This window comes from Vicugna pacos, chromosome 34 (assembly GCF_048564905.1).
Source record: "Vicugna pacos chromosome 34, VicPac4, whole genome shotgun sequence".
In the NCBI taxonomy this organism is placed as follows: Eukaryota; Metazoa; Chordata; class Mammalia; order Artiodactyla; family Camelidae; genus Vicugna; species Vicugna pacos.
Genome location: NC_133020.1, coordinates 3,675,063 through 3,692,497, shown reverse-complemented (window position 1 = coordinate 3,692,497; position 17,435 = coordinate 3,675,063). Strand labels below are relative to the sequence as shown.

The following is a 17,435-nucleotide window of genomic DNA, read 5'->3' as shown; positions in this document are numbered from 1 at the left end:
TGCAGGCTACTAAGCCATTAAAGCCACCTCTGTCTAAATGATCTCCTTGTTTAGTTAACAGATACAGATATCATCCTGGTTTTATTAGATAGTCTCCTCCATGAGTTAAGTTGACTCAGAGTAAAGGAATTGGGAGAAAGAAGAATTAAAAGTCCTGCTTCCAGAATCCACAGTCAAGCCTGTGAAGTTGCACCATTTATTAATTTAATAGCATAGGATCTGAGAATTGTCTCCAAGCTTTAAGCTGTTGCTCTTCTTACTTCTACTCGTGAGGGTTTGAAAAGTACTGGGAGAAGATCTTTGTTCCTGAACTATCTCTAAGGAGATAATTAGCAAAATTTCATATGCCAAGTTTGCTCTGGAAAAAGGTTTAAACTTGTTCAAACTGTTTTGGGGACTCAAACCTATTTCTGATGGTTTCTTCTGAAATGAAGTGCTAACCCATCCAAAATCATGTAGATTTAGAATTGTGGATAGACACATTTTCTGCCCATCTTGTCAGAGTTTGGATATGTATCTAATTTTCACACTTTTTCCATTCTGCTGTCAGAGAAGAGGTTCTTGTCTCGCATAGGAAAGAATTCAAGAGCAAGACGTAGTAAAGTGAAAGCAAGGATATTTAGAGAGACACACACACCACAGACAGAGTGGGGTTCATCCCACTCAGAAGGGAGAGTGGTTTAGGAGATACAAATTCCATAGGCAGAATGTGGGCCAGCTCAGAAGATGAGAGGGAGAGAGACCGAGAGGTGTGAGTGTTTAGTTTAATGTAAAACCAGATACACACTCTATAGAGTGCGGGCATCTCAGAAGGCAAGAGAGAGAGAGTAACCATGAGGTCACAGAGTTGTTAGTTTTATGGGCTCAGTAATTGCACATGCTAACAGGTAGGAGGATTATTTCAACTTCTTTGGGGAAGGGGCAGGGATTGCCAAGAATCAGGCCCCGCCCACTTTGGGACAGCCTAAGAGCTGTCATGGTGCCTGTGGGTGGGCCACGAGGCTCAAGGTCTACTGGAAGTCAAATCATCTGCCGTGTTGGTTCTAACCAGTTTGTTCTGTCCTCAACTGCTGAGTCATTTCTTCAATGGTTGTGCCTTGCCCTCTTCCCTCCTGTCTCAATTCCACCTTGAAATCATTTTAGTCCTAGACCCACTCCGGTTTGGAGCCAGTGTATTATCTCTAAATTCCTCTAAACAGGTGTTTTGAATAATGATGCAGAGCACTGCTAAATTATTTTAGAGAAAAATGCCGTCTGGGAGAGCCATACAAACCATGATGAGGTGGTTTATTTGCAAGAATATAGAAGATACTTAATTTTGTTTTGACAACTTACCTTACTTAGAGCTTTTCAAAATAAAATTAGAAAATAAAATTCAAAGCAAACATCACTTTCTCCCTTCATAAGGAGATTTCTTTTTCTATGTTGGTAAGCAATGTGATATCTCTTAAGAGATTAGAGATGCCCGGATTTCTGCAGAGCATTCTATGTGTTGTAATTGTTATAAATTCTATTTATAACATGTTTATAGTATTTATACTATGAAATGATTTTGGGTGTTTGTTAACAGATTTGGCCTCTTGGTTGCTGAGAGTTTTATATCATTTCGACTGGCAATATTAAAAATAAGTTATTAGGAAATTTTATGAGTAGAGGATCTGAAGAAAATAGAAACGTTATAATGAACATCTCTGAAACAAAACATTGACAGTATAAATGGATAATGGTTTCTCTATTATCTCCAATACAGTGGTTTCTTATTATCTATTTAACTCCTGACAATTAACATGAATTCATCTTTCTCAGGGCTAATGAACAATGAATGGGTGATTTTAAATTATCAGTTAGAAGCAGTAGAAATTCTTTCATAATTTGCTTCTCTATTGAGCAGATACTGTATGTATTTATAGCATTTGCCCCCAAGACTTTCTGCATTGTCCTTTTTACCACTTTGCCTTTTACTCAGAGATATTACAACCAATATATTACAACTGATTGTCTCTAGGCAGTTTTATCTGGGCAGGTAGACTTATTAAGCAATTGATTTTTCAAAAACAGTATGAAATAAGAAATTTTAGTGTCGGCCAAGGAAATATATCTGAAAAAGCAGCATTCTCTTGACTCCAGGAAAAAAAATGTCTTTTCTTAAGAATTTTTATGTTCCATTTAGTTTCCCAGGGCAATTAACAACTGTCTTGTTCTAGACTTAACAGTAGCATAGAATAATAGCCATGGACTACACATATTCCATTGGTATACTTTGCTAAGGTCAATAAAATTGGTCTTCAGTTTGTTTTCTTTTACAGAGTGGGTTTTTCAAACCTCGTTACCTTTACTAACCTAATTTACATTCTCCTCAGCAAAATATTATGAAAGTCCTACATTTCACGCTTTGATATTGGTTGTTTTGTTTCCAAATGAAGTTAAAAAATAGGATTTTTAAATATTGGGGTGATGTCTCTTTTTCTTCTTCTAAGAGTGACACCCTCTCTTTTAGGATTACATTTACTTTGAAGGTTTAAATTTTAAACAGGTTATTATTTTAAAGTATTGGACTATCAAAAAAAAAGTTATTTGAGAAACTTGCTATAAAATTGATTCTTTTTGTAGTGATTCATTCCAATTTCTTTCCATCATATTCTGGCCGAAAATCTTACCCTTCCCTGAAGTGTGGCCATCCCTGACTCCTGACTGGTATCTGCAGTATCTTAGGGTGAAACTCTTAAAAGAATGTCTTTATCTTGAGCAGAAGGAAAACACAGAGAGCATTATAAGGTTTTTTTTTTTTCTTCATTTGCAGAAACTCAGCAATGTTCTTTCCGTACTTATTCAGTTTGGACATTCTTTGCAGGTCAACAATGGTTGTTTTAAAAAACATTTCCACCCACAGTAGACTCTTACTCTAAAGCCTGCCTTCCCTGTGGAGTATGGCATGCTGACCTTCCCTTTGTGGTTCACTTGTTGCGTGACAGTGGATACATCTTGGAGTTATAGTTTTTTATTCTTCTAATTCTTCTGTTTTTTTAGTCTTCTAATATTCTGATTTTTATTCTCTTAATTCTCCTGTTTTTAATTCTTCTAATAATGAGAAAGAGAATATGGTGTGAGATTCCTAAGAGGTCTCTGGTATATTTAAACAGTCTTATGAAAAACTCAGGTGTGATGCTTGGGAATCTGACTTTTAAACAAGTTCCACTGGTGGTCCAGATGGCCATCACTCTTCCAGCAATCTTACTTTAAATTCATGAGGTACCTGCTGACAATTCATCTCTCAACATAAAGAAAATACAATGAAAAATAAAGTCGTCCTGAGCACCAAGAAGAAATTGGCTGGTGAAGCAAAGGTGTCAGAAGCTTTTAAAGAAAATATCCTATCCATTTCTTCCTTGATTCATTCATTCAAGATCTTTATTGAGTGCCTGTCAAGAGCTGGGCTCTGTACTAAGTTCCACGGATACAGTGTTGAGCAGAAGCAGAGAGCATTTCTGTCCTCAGGAAGTTTAACGTCTAGTGGGGGGAGCGATTTTAATCCATACATCATACAGATAAGTGTAAAATTACAACTATGATAAGAGCCAACAGGGAAAGGTACATGGAAAGAACTTAAATTACAGATTAGAATGACTATGGAAGATCAGGGAAGTTTTCTCAGTGGAAGTGGGAATTGAAATGATGTCTGAAGGATGAGCAGCCATTGGAGAAGTTTAAGCAGAGAAGCAATAGACCTGACTTGCCTTCCAGAAGGATCACGCAAGCTCATCTGTAGAGGATAGACCATTAGTGGAATCAGGGTAAGGGCAGCAGGAACTACTGGGAGACTCTTGTGTTAATGGTTTGAACCAGTTGGGTGCAAACACAGGTGGTGAGAAGTGGTTAGAACTGGAATATCCTCTGTAGTTAGTAGGGCTGATGGGATTTGCTGACAATTGGATATAGAGTGTGAGGAAAAAGACAGTCAAGGATGGCCTCAATGTCTTTGCACTGAGCAGCACAAAGAGTTGAGTTTTTATTGACTGAGATGGGGACGATTATGAGAGGAGCAGGTTGGTAAGATGCTTCAGGAGCTTGTTCTGAGGCATGTTAATTTAGGGGTGCTCTTAGACGTGTGCCAGGTCCTCTGGTGGGTGGGGCCTGCTGTTTGAGTAACTGACAGAAGACAGTGTGTCTGAGTGTGAAGGGCAGGAGACATATTGCCCCACGTGCTGGAGAGGCGGGCTGAGGCCAAACCACGTCAGACCTTGAGGTTCACCTTGGAGATTTCAGCCTTAATCCTAAAAGCAATGGGAAGACATGGGGTATTTAGAGACATTTAAGGTACCAGGTTTTTATTTCCAAATGAACTGGCTGCAGTGTGGCAAAGAGTTGGAGTTGGAGATTGATGTGAGTAAGAACGGATGCAGGAAAACTTACTAGTAAACACAATAGTCCCACAAAGATGTTGTGGTGGCTTTGGTTGTGTGGTGGTGGTAGATGTGGAAAGGCAGGCAATTGGACAAATTCAGAAGGCACCTGTCAGGACTGGGTAATGGGTGCATATGGAAGTGAGAGAGAAGAGTGTCACCCTTTTCCACGGTCAGGACTATGTTCAGCATTCTCTTAATTCCTAAACATTGTACGTCCATATATTTTTTCATAGGTCATGTCATCTGATTATTACTCTGCCTAGTTCACTGCTGTCCATCAACATCTTGTTTGTTCCTCAGTGCTCCTTCACAACTTTGGCATCTGAGTCACCATCTTCCTCGTCGCGTCAAATTCTGCCACATCGGTGGAGATGACCTAATGAATACATCCAGTGCTCCTTGGCCTGATCAGTTCCAGTGGTCTTCAGGTTAACTCCTCATTGATAACCATCCCCATGACCACACCATGGACCTTGTCACCTAGAGCTGCTTCAACTCTGGAATCCTGAATTCCAAAATCTCACTCTCTGACAATAATCTGTCATTGAAAAGTTGGAGCCTTCAGTGTTATCATCACTATGTTTATTTCTTGACCTCAGTGAATGCTCTGATTCCCTCCATTTTCTCCCAATCTATCAGGTCTTCCTCCGCTGGCTTCATTTCCATCCCTAATCAGACTAGACTGTGTAATTTTTAACCATTCTCCTAAAGCATTTTCTTAAACCATACACTCAGTTCTCTTGCTACCTTCCCTACTTTACCTCCCAAACCCAAATCCTGGAAGAACTCTAATGTCCAGCTTCTTTGCACCTGTTCGTGCAGCTGTGGGAAATTGCACATGTGTGCGGATTGATGCTAATTATTTCCTAATTTTGGCTGGACCCTTATTCTTATTCTCAGCAATACTCCTGCCTGTCCTGGTCATTGCCTCAAAATTCTTACAACAGCTCCTGCACTTCTTCACCATCCTCTGCAAAGCCCTCCAGCCCACAGTTTTCCATGCCATTTTCAGCTTGTGACTTCCTTTTTCAAAAGAAAGCAGAAGCCTTAAGAAACGAATTCTGTCAATTTATCCCTTTGGGAGGATTCCTGAAATGCATTTATCAGCATTTACACCAAATTAGTACAAGTCTCTCCTCCTGCCAGAGGTTATCTGCATTTCTCTCTTCTCTTTTGGGGATTTCTCTGTCAATGTTCTGTAGTATTTAGGCAGTAAGAGAGATGTTTACAGAGAAGCTGGGTTAGATTAATAGACTAGAACGAAAATACAGACCCTGAGTCGGGATGAAAGAATAAACAGTCGGAATTTTTAAAGTGCAAAGTAGAAGGTCTCATCATACCGTCACTGCAGTGCATGAGGGGAATGCAATTTTAGCAGCTTTGTGTGTTGTGGAAATGCACCTTTACCCATTTCTCAGTATTTTTCCACAATTCATCCACTTGGAAATGGACTGTTACTGAGTCGCTTCCTCTAGTAAGCCCTGAAGTATGTGGTCAGACACAAGTGTGCACACTGAGGAGCCCAGCAATGGTAAGGGAATAAATCTGTAGTCAATACACTGTTACTAACGGTTGAGCTTTTTCTCTTGGAATAAACCTGGAAGCCATGCCAGAGCCCTTGACTACACGGTACCCTTTCTGAGTGTGCCCTGGCCTGGGTACCAGTCAGTTCCTTCAGCACGACTGCCATCTGCAATGCACCGAGCAGCACGCTATCCCAGGGGCTGTGTCCAGAGCTGGGAGGAAGATGTGGTGGGCCACGGGAGCAAATAAGCCAAGAGTTGTATTTTTCGTCAGGAGGCAAAGTGCTGCTAGTCAAATACCATGATGCTTCTCCAGTAATGTCAGTGACTTCTAGGGTGAGTGAAAAAAAAACAAAAGGGCAATCTCCCCTTGTGGAATCAGTCAGCTGACCGGGCAACATGGCTGGTAGACCAGATGTCTTTTGCTATTAACGCTTTGGTTGCAGACAGACTCACCCTTAACCTTTTGAAGTACCAAGTTATGTTGCGAACCAAAAAAAGACAACCAGGGCATAATTAAGAAAAAGAGGGATGTTGGCTCCTTTGGTAACTTTGGCCCTTAGTTTCTCATTTGGGAAACAACAAATCAAAGATGCCCAAGCTATTGAAACAGGAAAACCAGAGCAACACAATCTCAACCACATTAAACTGCTGATACATTGTCGTCTTTAGCTTTAACTAAGCTAGTCTGAGCTAGTTAGATTGGTCATGATGGACTGAATATATTTCTAACACTTGCTAATGATTACCCCATTGTAAAATACAAAGAAACTCTTTTTCCTACCTTATTTTAATGCATTTGTGTAATAAGTAAAGATAAGGACTTCTGGGCTCATCAATTTCTTGCAGCTTGAAAATACCTTAAAAAGTTCTAAACCAAAACCTGAAAGTATTATTAAATTCATCGTGAGCTGAGTGCAGAAATGTTTGGTATAAGGCTCTCAAATAATAGTTTAGACCAGCAGTTCTCAAAATGTGGTCTGCAGACCTCTGGGGTCTCAGAGATACTTTCAGGGATCCACAGGGTTATTAAACATTTTAAGTAATCACTTGCCTTTTTTACTGTGTTAATGTTTGCAGTAATGAAAGTACAAATGCAGTGGGCGTAAAGCTCCCTCTTCACTTAGTTAAGGGCCTTAATTAGTCCATTAAATCCTTTATTGCCATACGAGGTAACATCATCCTGGGAGTGAAGACCATCACCCGTTGCTGTATTCTATGGGCTAAAAACAGAGGACAAGTCCTGGGTGCATTCTCAAGGAGGGAGGATTATAAAGGGTGTGGGTCATTAGGGGTCATTTAGGATTCTGCCTACCATGGTGATAAAAACAAATAGACTTTATTGGAAGTAAATGAGGTAGCCACACAAAGTAGTGGCTGAAAAGCCAGGCTTGGAAGCCCTTTTCTGTTTCCAAAAAGCCATCAAAGGCTTGCTTTTTATGTCAAGAAGACAAACATTAATTGACTAGAATATCTGGTAGACATGGTCAACATGCCACCCCCAGATGAATCAACTCCACATTTTTTTTTAAACGTTGTATCCATTCATTCAAAGTTAAGAACCCTGCCCCTTGGCCACGTGGGGCTGAGTGTCTTGAGTGACAGCCCCACAAAGACGACCTACAGTGGAGACAGAGGTGCTGCCCCAAAAAGAGATTTTGAAAAGTAGAAGGAAAAGGGGATGCTGGGAGGGCAAAACACATATGTCCACCAAAGCCATCATAATCAAAGATATTGTAACTTTTCAAAGAACAAAGGCAGAGAAATATTATCCTCAAAAATATATACTTATGATATAAAATTTGACAAATATTTTATACTTATGAGCTCAGCTTTTGAAATTCCTTCTGAATTTTTGTTTATTTATTGAAGTACAGTCAACTACAATGTGTCAATCTCTGGTGTACAGCATAATGTCTCAGGCATGCATATATGTACATATGTTCATTTTCATATTTTTTTCACTAAAGGTTATTCCAAGATACTAAACATAGTTCCCTGTGCTATACAGAAGAAACTTCTTCTGAATTTTATATATCCCTATGGACTTGTTTTTTTTTTTTTAATGACACAAAGTATTTTTAATGTTATATTTTGAATACTTCATTCATTTTTTTTTCTATGAAAGAGGGACAGATAGTTTTTTGTGGTTTTAAACATAAGGATTATTTAGGAATTATTTGCTCACTGTATTAGTTCTTTTCAAACAGCAACTATCCAGTCCACTGGATCTTACTTCCAATATTACTTTGATCCTATGTGTGAGATGGTATCTTCTGCCCCTGTTTTCTAGCCAGCATCTCTTCCATCGTTCCAAGAACATCCGAAATTGCTCTTCCTCTATCAAGACAAATGTTCGTATTTCTCTAACTTCAGCTTCGAACCAAGGCACCTCCCAGAATTCACTTTTACTACCACTTATGCAAAGTAAACGTTCAGGTATTTTTACCCCAAGTGTCTGGCTGGAGTCACTCCTTTAATATGCAAATAACATAAGTTAACCTCCCATCCCGGGCATTCTGGGAAATTTCCAGGGACTCCTGGCAGCTTTCTCTTGTGCCGATTACCTCTCATTCTGAATCCTTGCTTCCACTGGATTCCTCATCCCTCTGCTGACTTGTTCATCATCTGTTGGGACTCCTCTGTCCAGAGCACTTCTGACGTCTCCCTTTACCAAGAGAACTGCTAACGTGAACCTATAGCAGACACTTCCTAAAGGCTTGGGGTAACACAGGGAGATGACAGCACAAAATGGGAATTTTTTAAAAATTTGACTTCCCTGCCTCATTATCCACAGCACAGATTTTTCTTTACATTCCTTCTTCCTCAGAGAGCACGCACCATTGCATTCAGGCCCTCTCTCTCCCATCTCGCATTCTCTCTCTCTCTTTAGAGATACATTTCCTGACACGTACGTACAGGGGTGAGATGTGATGGTTCTCACGACTGCACACGCCCAGCCTTCCCTGAACAAAAAGAGATGACCCCGATAACAGGATTTCTGCCTTTCTCCTAGCTCTGAACTACATTTCTCGTTGTGCGATGTCATCGCTTCACATTTTATTAGCATTTTTTTTCTTTATAAACTTTTATTGAGAAGAGACTGTATCTGTTCCAAACGCTTCCCAGAACATCTGGGCAAACACCAATCCCAGATACAATTTTGTGGTGGGAGGAAGGGGGGAGATGATATCATTGAAAAGAATAATTAAACTGTAATTATTCACAGAGAAAAAGGTATACATTTTTTTAAAGTGCTAGAATTTGCATTGCATTTTTAAAGGCCAGATTTGAAAATACCACTCTGAATTTGTCCGAAAGAAAGGTTAAGCTAAGCATGTGCTACTTATATAAGAGGCGTGTATGTGTGTGTAACACGTATAATGTATGGATATTTATGTATGTATGTTAACATGTGCTCAGATGCTTTTCTCAACTTCTCTGTCTTTTTTTGTCCTTAAGTAGTACTGTGACTTTTTTCTTTATATTTGACAGAAATCTAAAAATACTTTCTCAAGAAAATAAAGGAAGGATTTCTGTAAACTCTAAGATTTATTTTACCTACATATTCTGCAAAGTGTGCTTTCTATTTTGGGGTATATTTTTACTCAGGTTCCTTTCCTTTTCTTCAAGGAAAAAAAAGTTTGTTCTCCCCTTCCTCTTGTCTCTCCAGTTCAATCTTTTTATTTCATTTTATTTTATTTTATTTCACATACTGAGGGCTTTTGTGCAGACTGCATTGCAATCCTGACAATGCTTCCACTAATCTATTCTGAGCTACTTTTCTCAAAGAAGCATGAAATAAGAAAAATCCTTCCTTTCTTTCCCATGTGAATAATTGAAATAAGAAGCAAACAGTTGACTTTTTCTTGCTGCCATTTCCAACAGCAGGACTTGTGTTGCTCATTGTCTGTCCTGCCTTTCGTTCATGAGGAGGTACCTCTGGTTCTCCAGGGAGGGGCTGATTCCTGGGAGATTTGCCGATGCCCCAGAGCACGCATCTGAGTGGTGAGGAAACCCCCCTTCCTCTCTCTCTCTCTCTTTTTTTTTAACAGAAGTATAGTCAGTTACAATCTGTCAATTTCTGGAGTACAGCATAATGTCCCAGTCATGCATATGTATAATATATATATATATTCATTTTCATTAAACATTATTACAAGATATTGAATATAAGTTCCCTGTGCTATACAGAAGAAATTTTGTTTTTTATCTATTTTTATATATAGTGGTCAACCTTTGCAAATCTCAAACTCCCAAATTTATCAGCGAGTGAAAGTGTCACTTTCACAGTGACAGTGAAAGAGGGCTGAGCCTGAAAGCTGAGCATGGCCTTCACCTCTGGGTATATTTTTGTACATCCGTTTCAAAACAACACCTTTCATGTAACACACACACACAAAAAATCACATGGGTTTTGGCACAAAACTTCAGGATTTCTGTGGAACTAGAGATAGAAGTTCATGTGAGTTTTGAAGCCTTTCCCTTGGCACCTTTTCTTCATTTAGAACTGCAGGACCCAGATGACAAAGTGCAGTAACTAAAACAAAAAAACCTTTAAATGTTCTTTAAGATTTTGTTATCCTTAACCGACTCCCTTTCTTGACCTCTGAATATTATTATGCTAGTAAGGTTAGCCAGCCCTCTAAATTACTGAATATACACAGGCTGAAAATCTGCATCATGGAGCCAGCATCTTATTTTTAAATGCTGGTAAAGTTACATAGAAGCCCACAGTCAGTAGATGAAGTGCCCTGACTCAGTCATTGGTAGCAGCAGACTTGGGTAGCAATGTGGTCCCCTGAATCAGAGACAAACACAGCCAGAGAACCCTTCCCCTACGAACAGATCAAGTCTCTTCACCTGTGGGGCTCTAGACCTGTTCGTACATTCAAGTTGCGGTAAAGAAATACGGAATTAAGGAATTAAGGCTCCCCTTATAACCCCAGGTATCTCCTTAAACTCTTGATAGTGCATCTAAATTGAACTTTTCTGCTAAACCAATAGATGAATATCATTATCTTTGGAGTCACTTCCTTTTTTTAAAAAAAAAAATCTTATCTTTATTTATCTATGTTTAATGAAGGTACCGGGGATTGAACCCTGGACCTTGTGCATGCTAAGCATGTGCTGCACCACGGAGCTATGCCCTGCCGTCCCTGGAGCCACTTCCTGTTAAGGAAAGATAAAAGTCCTCCCAAAGTTCAAATTAGGCTTCGCAGAGAACAGTGGAGGAAGAGCCTCTTTGGTCTTTTCCACATTTGGGTGAAGGGCTAACTTTGGGGAGGTAATGAGGTTTATTTATTTTTTAGTGGAGGGACTGGGGATTGAACCCAGGACCTCCTGCATGCTGCACTCCACCACTGATTGAGTAAGTTGATTGAACTGAGTGGCCAGGTTTGAACCCAGCCACTTGTGTGGCCTCCTTCAGAAGTTTATCTCTGTCAATTCCCTGATCTGGAAAAGGATTATAACAGTTCTGGCGAGATAAGTAAGACCAATCAAATGAGGATAAACAAGGACTATTTATTCGGCACAGGGAGCGCACGGCAAGGGAGGTCAGCCAGCCACTGGCACCTGCGTTTTGGCACAGAGGCAGAAGCAGGCAAGCTCTATAGCGGGAAAGGGAAGGCTTCAGGTGCGCCCTGCCTGGGGGCTGTTGGCGGGGGAACCGTGGGCGGGCGAACTAGAATCGGGACATTCCGTGTGACTGGTGAGTGGTACATATTTGGCTTTCTCTGGTCAGTGCTAAGTTGGAAGATGGGACAAAAATTAGAGAAGCTGGAGTTGTTAACCAAGTCCTGGCTGTTTGGGGACAACTGTTACAGAAGGTGCTGCATATCTTCCTACTTTGTCCCTACAGGTAGCAAATTGACTTCCTGAAAATTTGATTTCTAGCCAGCTGACTTCGCGGATGGTTTATTACAGATAAGGAGTTGGGCCCCACGGGCAGGTTATTGCAGGCTGTGAGCCAGGGTTCCACTTCCACAGACACTCTGGCCATGGCCCAGCAGGACCTTCAGCCTCTCAGTTGCACCTGGGAACAGCGTTTGTCACAGTGCAGTCATGCAGCGGGTGGATGTGGGGGAAGCCAGACGATGCTGGGTGTCACTAGGTCCTTCTCTGTGGAATGATGTCAGACTCAGAATGTTATATCACTTGTAGGCAAAACACCTGGACTCACCTTGGGGGGGGGGCTGAATTGTACAATTCCCATTTATTTCATTTCTAGGAACTATCCAAGCCCCAAAGAAACTCCAGGATCCTATTGGACTCTAAATTCATCCTGAGTTTTTGGGGTCTTCTGGGGGTACCACTGAGCTTAAAGCCACTGGCTGTGGTTAAAAGTTCTACTGTAAAAACTCTCACACGATGAGAGACAAAGCATCTTATCCTGAACAGGTGGGTGTCCTGTTCATCCTTGTATCCCCAGCATCCAACACAATGCCTGGCACACCGTGTGCATGTCATCAGCAGTTGAATAAATGAATGTGTTTCCGTACTTAGATCAAGTAGCTGTTGTAAAGATAGTAGGTGTCGCCGTGTCTGCTATTTGCTATGTAATTTAGGTATTCCTGTATGTTCTTTTCTTTACCAGAGCTTCTAAACTCTGATTGAGCTAAAAAAAAAAATCAAATGTTTGATCACATAATTGATAAAGATAGACAAAATCAATAGTGACCATTTCAGTCACTTTCTTCCCCCAAAATGCTGAATTCTGGAAAGTGCCAGTGAACACATTAAATGGACTTTTTAAAAGTCCTCTTCAATGAGCAGGAAACAAAGATGACTTGAGGTAGCTTCTTATTAGCGTCCATGTGAAATGGTGCCTAATTTGAACTCCAGTGCCAAACTGATACAAATGATTTCACAGAAATATATTCCAAGCCAGTTGGCTCACACAGCCACCCGGGGACTGCACATCTCAACGTGACAGGCAGAGTGTCTTGCATTTTGTGTGGCGGAGCCGGAGGCCAGGGTTTCAGAGACAAGAACCTGGCTTAGCATCCAACCATGACATGTGTGCACTTCCTCCTCCCCACATCCGTTCATCCATCAATTTGTTCATTTATTCATCACTTAAATAACACTGACTGAGCATGTAGAGCTTAGCAGGCAGTGGAGATAAACAGAGAATCCACTGTCCCTGCCCTCGCAGAGCTCAAGGGTGTGAAATGAAGTCAATAATGAGCACAAATGCAGCAGAGACAAGATCTGACAAAATTTATTCATTCTCTTACAATATCTGGAGCACAACATGAGGACTAAGCCCTCTGCCCTTCAAGAACTCCAACTTTCGTACAGCAGAAAACTCACGTGCACAGATGTTTGAGAGAATGTGGTTAGTGAGTAAGAGAAAAGCCAGAATGCCCTTGCACTCTTTCTAACACCCATCCCTTCCACTCCAACCTCATTGACCCAACGGTAAAGTGTGCTAGGTTTTGTCCAAAGCTTTTTTGAAATGAAAGCTTCCCAGTGAAATTGTTCCGATTTTACAAATGAGGAAACAGCGATGGTGAAATCTAAAAGTCACTTGCTTAAAAATCATGGCTGGTAAATAGCAAAGCTAAAATTCAAACCCAGACCTCCCCCACTTAGGCATTAGTACGCCTCTAGTTATATTAATATTTTTCATGCATCATCAGTGGACAGCCTCATCCAGATCTACTGAATCAGAAGGGGATGAGGAGTGGAAAGAACGTGGCCAATCTGCAGTTTGAACAAGTAAACACCCCAGATGGATCTGATGTCCTTTACAGTGTGAGACCCACTGCTGCCTTGTCCCGGCTGAGTTCCTCCCTATCTCTCGCCTGGACCACTGAAACAGACTCTGTTCTGTTGTGTTTCCCGTCCATTCTCAGCCCCTCTTGTTGATTATTAGGCCCTTGTTCAAAATCTTCAGTCCCTTCAAAGCTCTAACTCTTCATTTGGGCATTGAAGTTTCTACCATCCGCTGCCATGTATTCTTTTGGCCAAGGATGCCTTGACATCTTTTTAGGAATTATCTCCTACAGCCATGCTAGTGCGCACTTACAACACACATCAGACTTTCTCATATCCCTCTGCTTTACTGTCATCCCTACCTTAGATACCTTCTGAATTTCTGCATCTCCCATCATACTCCTTCTTCAAAACCCAGTTTCACAGTACAGGGGTGATTTACTCTTCCCCCTCAAAAGAAGTAAACACTCCTTCCTGTAGTCACCTTAATGTTTAATACTGTTGGATATGAAAAAGCACATATTATTTTGTATTATATATTGTATTTTTTAGATAGTATATTTATGCCAGACTTTGCCTTTTACCATCATGGTACATGGATCCTTTTCCTGATTGTGAGACAGGAGGGGAGGGGGCAGGACAAAGCCATTAAAAGAATTTCATAGTAGGTGAGGATAAGTTAACTGGTTAGAACCAACTAAGTCCAAGATGGCGGGAGCTTGACTTCCAGTAGACCCTGAGCTTCTTTCTATGCTCGCTGTAATATATGAGGATGCTAAATGGCACACCCACAGGAGCCGGGACAGTTCTGAGGCTGACTATAAAAGCTCAAAAAGTAGGCAGTGGCCCAATTCCTTAAAATCCCAGCCCCTACCCCAAAATAGCTGATATAACCCATTGTTAGCGTATGAAATTACCAAGCGCACAAGAACTAACCACCCTGCACCCCAGGGCCGCTTGCCTTTTGAGAGGCCCTGCCTTCTGCCTATGAAATGTTTAAGTCCTAAGCCGCCTCTCTTGCCTTCTGAGATGGCCCACATCACAGTGTCCCTCAGTAAACTTGCTTTCCCTTTACTATGACTCACTCTTGAGTTCTTTCCTGCGTGAAGCCAAGGACCCTCACTCGGCGGTGCTCGACGAGCACCATCACATGCTGATTGATATTTGACTGACCTTGAAGCCATAATTATAATACCATGCCTTTTGATAGTACTTTGCCATTTAGCAAGACTGCATATTAATTATCCACACCTAACAGGGTGTAGCATGCAGTAGGCACTTAATACACCTATTTAATCAATTAATGATAAAGTGAGGGGTTTCGGTCATATCTTTTTTTTTCATTTCCACTAAATTTAGAGGCTTTGTTTGGTTTTGTTTTTTTGAAGACTTACAAATGAACTAAAGCAGAAGCAAACTAGGAAGAATGTGTGGAGGTTTATTGCTAAATTTTGTTTTCTTAAGCCAACCTGGACTATTCCCCCCAGCTGGGACTATTTCCAACTTGGTTTCTCTTGACCATGGGGCATCACTAATTCAATTAGGGAGACCTGCACCCAGCACCCCTGGGGGGTTAATATTTCTCCTTCAAGAACTTAAAAGTTCTCCCAGAAAAACTTTATATAACAAACTCACAGTGAAAGATACCCAAGTTCATTGCTGAATTGCCTAATTTGGAATATACTCAGGAAAGTAACACAATAAAAAGAGTTCTCGGGTGAAAACTTTTTTTCCCCCTAAGTACCTGAGAAACAGGTATGTGACTTATACAAAGCTTGTTAAGGCTTGGATTGATTAGGGCTCTGTAGTTCATCATAAAAGACCTGTCCATATTTTCATAAAATGTGAAAACCCAGAACCAATAGCCTACTCTGTGCTGCAAAGATGGGAAAATGGGACAGACACCTTTGCTTCATTACAAAGGCTTACTCTGGAATTGGAAAGGTTGAGGTGAATTATTGTCTAGAGTTATTTTACCTACTTATCCAAAAATGTGCATGTCTCTGTTTATGAGTTGGTGTGCGCTTCGATCTGTTCAGGCTGCTGTAAGGATGTACCACGGACTGGGTGGCTCAAACAGCAGACATTTATTTCTCACAGTTCTGGAGGCCAGAAGTCCATGATCAAGGTGCCAGTAAACTCAGCTTCTGGTACGAGCTCTCTTCTCAGCTTGTAGACAGCTGCCTTCTCATTGTGTCCCTACATGGCCTTTCCTCGGTGCCTGTTCTGTCCCCTGTGTCTCCTCCTCCTCTGACTGGGACACCAGTCGTATCAGATTAGGGCCTCACCCTTACCTCATTTAACCTCAAATACCTTTCAAATGCTTTATCTCTTCGTAGCATCACATGGGGTCAGGGCTTCAGCACAGGACTTTGGAGGGGACACAACTCAGTCCAGAACATTGTATAATGTCCATTGTACCACACTTTGAAAAATAATGTAAATACATCCAAAACTAAGGAAGTTTTTCTGCAAATGTCTTTATGTTTCTAGCACCCACAGAAAAAGAAGAGACTATAAAAATACCAGCTTATATTACCTTCTAATAACTTCTTTTTTTAAGTATTTATTATTAAATGGCCTTTTAAATCGTGGAAGGGGGAATGGCAGACAGGAAGCAAAACTCTCTACGTTTCATGCCATCGCACTGTTACGCAATCACTGCCATTTATCTCATCCCCCTGCAGTCTTCCCAGGAGATTTGTGGTGGACATGATGATTTTACAAGTTTGTCTTCTTTTCCTTCATTGAATTTTATTTTGTAAATACATTTTCTTAATTCAGCACACTTATTGAAAGAATTTCAGAGTTCAATTTTGATGGAGCAGAACAACTTTCATTTACTGAGTTTTACAAAATAGTATTGATCCTTTTTCAATAGACCAGCCCCTATTATTGCGCCCACTGCCAATGAAAACCCCACTTGTCCACATGAGATATCTCTCAACACACAACGTATTTTGAATCTTAAAAACATTCTAAGTGAAGTGAGCCAGAAAGAGAAAGAAAAATGCCATATGATATCACTCATATGTGGAATCTTAAAAAAAAAATGAAGACAAGTGAACTTAAATATAAAACAGAAACAGACTCATAGACATAGAATACAGACTTGTAGTTGCCAGGGGATAGGGGAGTGGGAAGGGACAGACTGGGAGTTCGAAATCTGCAGATACTGACAGGTATATATAGAATAGATAAACAAGATTATACTGTGTACCACAGGGAAATATATACAGGATCTTGCGGTAGCTCACAGTGAAAAAGAATGTGACAATGAATATACGTATGTTCATGTATGACTGAAAAATTGTGCTCTATGCTGGAAATTGACACAACATTGTAAACTGACTAAAACTCAATAAAATAAAATTTTTAAAAAAGGCAACAGAATTGCTGATAGGTGAGATTGATTTGATTGTCTGCAGAATTATTAATATTCAGCAACCAATACTAAATTTTTTTTTTCTCAGCTGATCTCATGCAGGTCTGATTGCCATTCTTTTTTAAATTTTCCCATATGGGTTTTTTTTTTCCCATTGACGTACAGTCAGTTACAATGTGTCAATTTCTGGTGTGCAGCACAGTGTCCCATATAGGTTTAGATGATGAAACTGAAAGGCTCAATCTATATGAAAGGTGGGGTTAATAGTCTAATTTATAGCAAACAGATTGAAAGAAATTTGGTTAAATAAAACATGGGGAATCTTCATCTGGAGAAATCTCCCTTCATCTCCACTTTGAATTCCATCAAGATTTGCACACATGTAATTTGCTTGGGTAAACG

At 40.4% G+C, this 17,435-nt stretch overlaps 1 protein-coding gene across 6 annotated transcripts in view; it reads left to right on the top strand.

Annotated features, from left to right (window-relative positions):
- The window catches only part of FAR2 (fatty acyl-CoA reductase 2), a 121,560-nt gene that overhangs the window by 60,107 nt on the left and 44,018 nt on the right, over nucleotides 1–17,435 (top strand). The window contains exon 2 of one of the 6 annotated variants that reach the window (XM_072954284.1): nucleotides 4,704–4,831. The exons of 3 other annotated variants lie outside the window; for them this stretch is intronic. The gene's annotated coding sequence lies outside the window, so the exon portion shown is untranslated. Of the gene's footprint in view, nucleotides 1–4,692; nucleotides 4,832–9,914; nucleotides 9,935–17,435 lie in introns of those variants that run through there. 2 more of the 6 variants (XM_072954285.1, XM_072954287.1) reach the window with 2 other exon arrangements.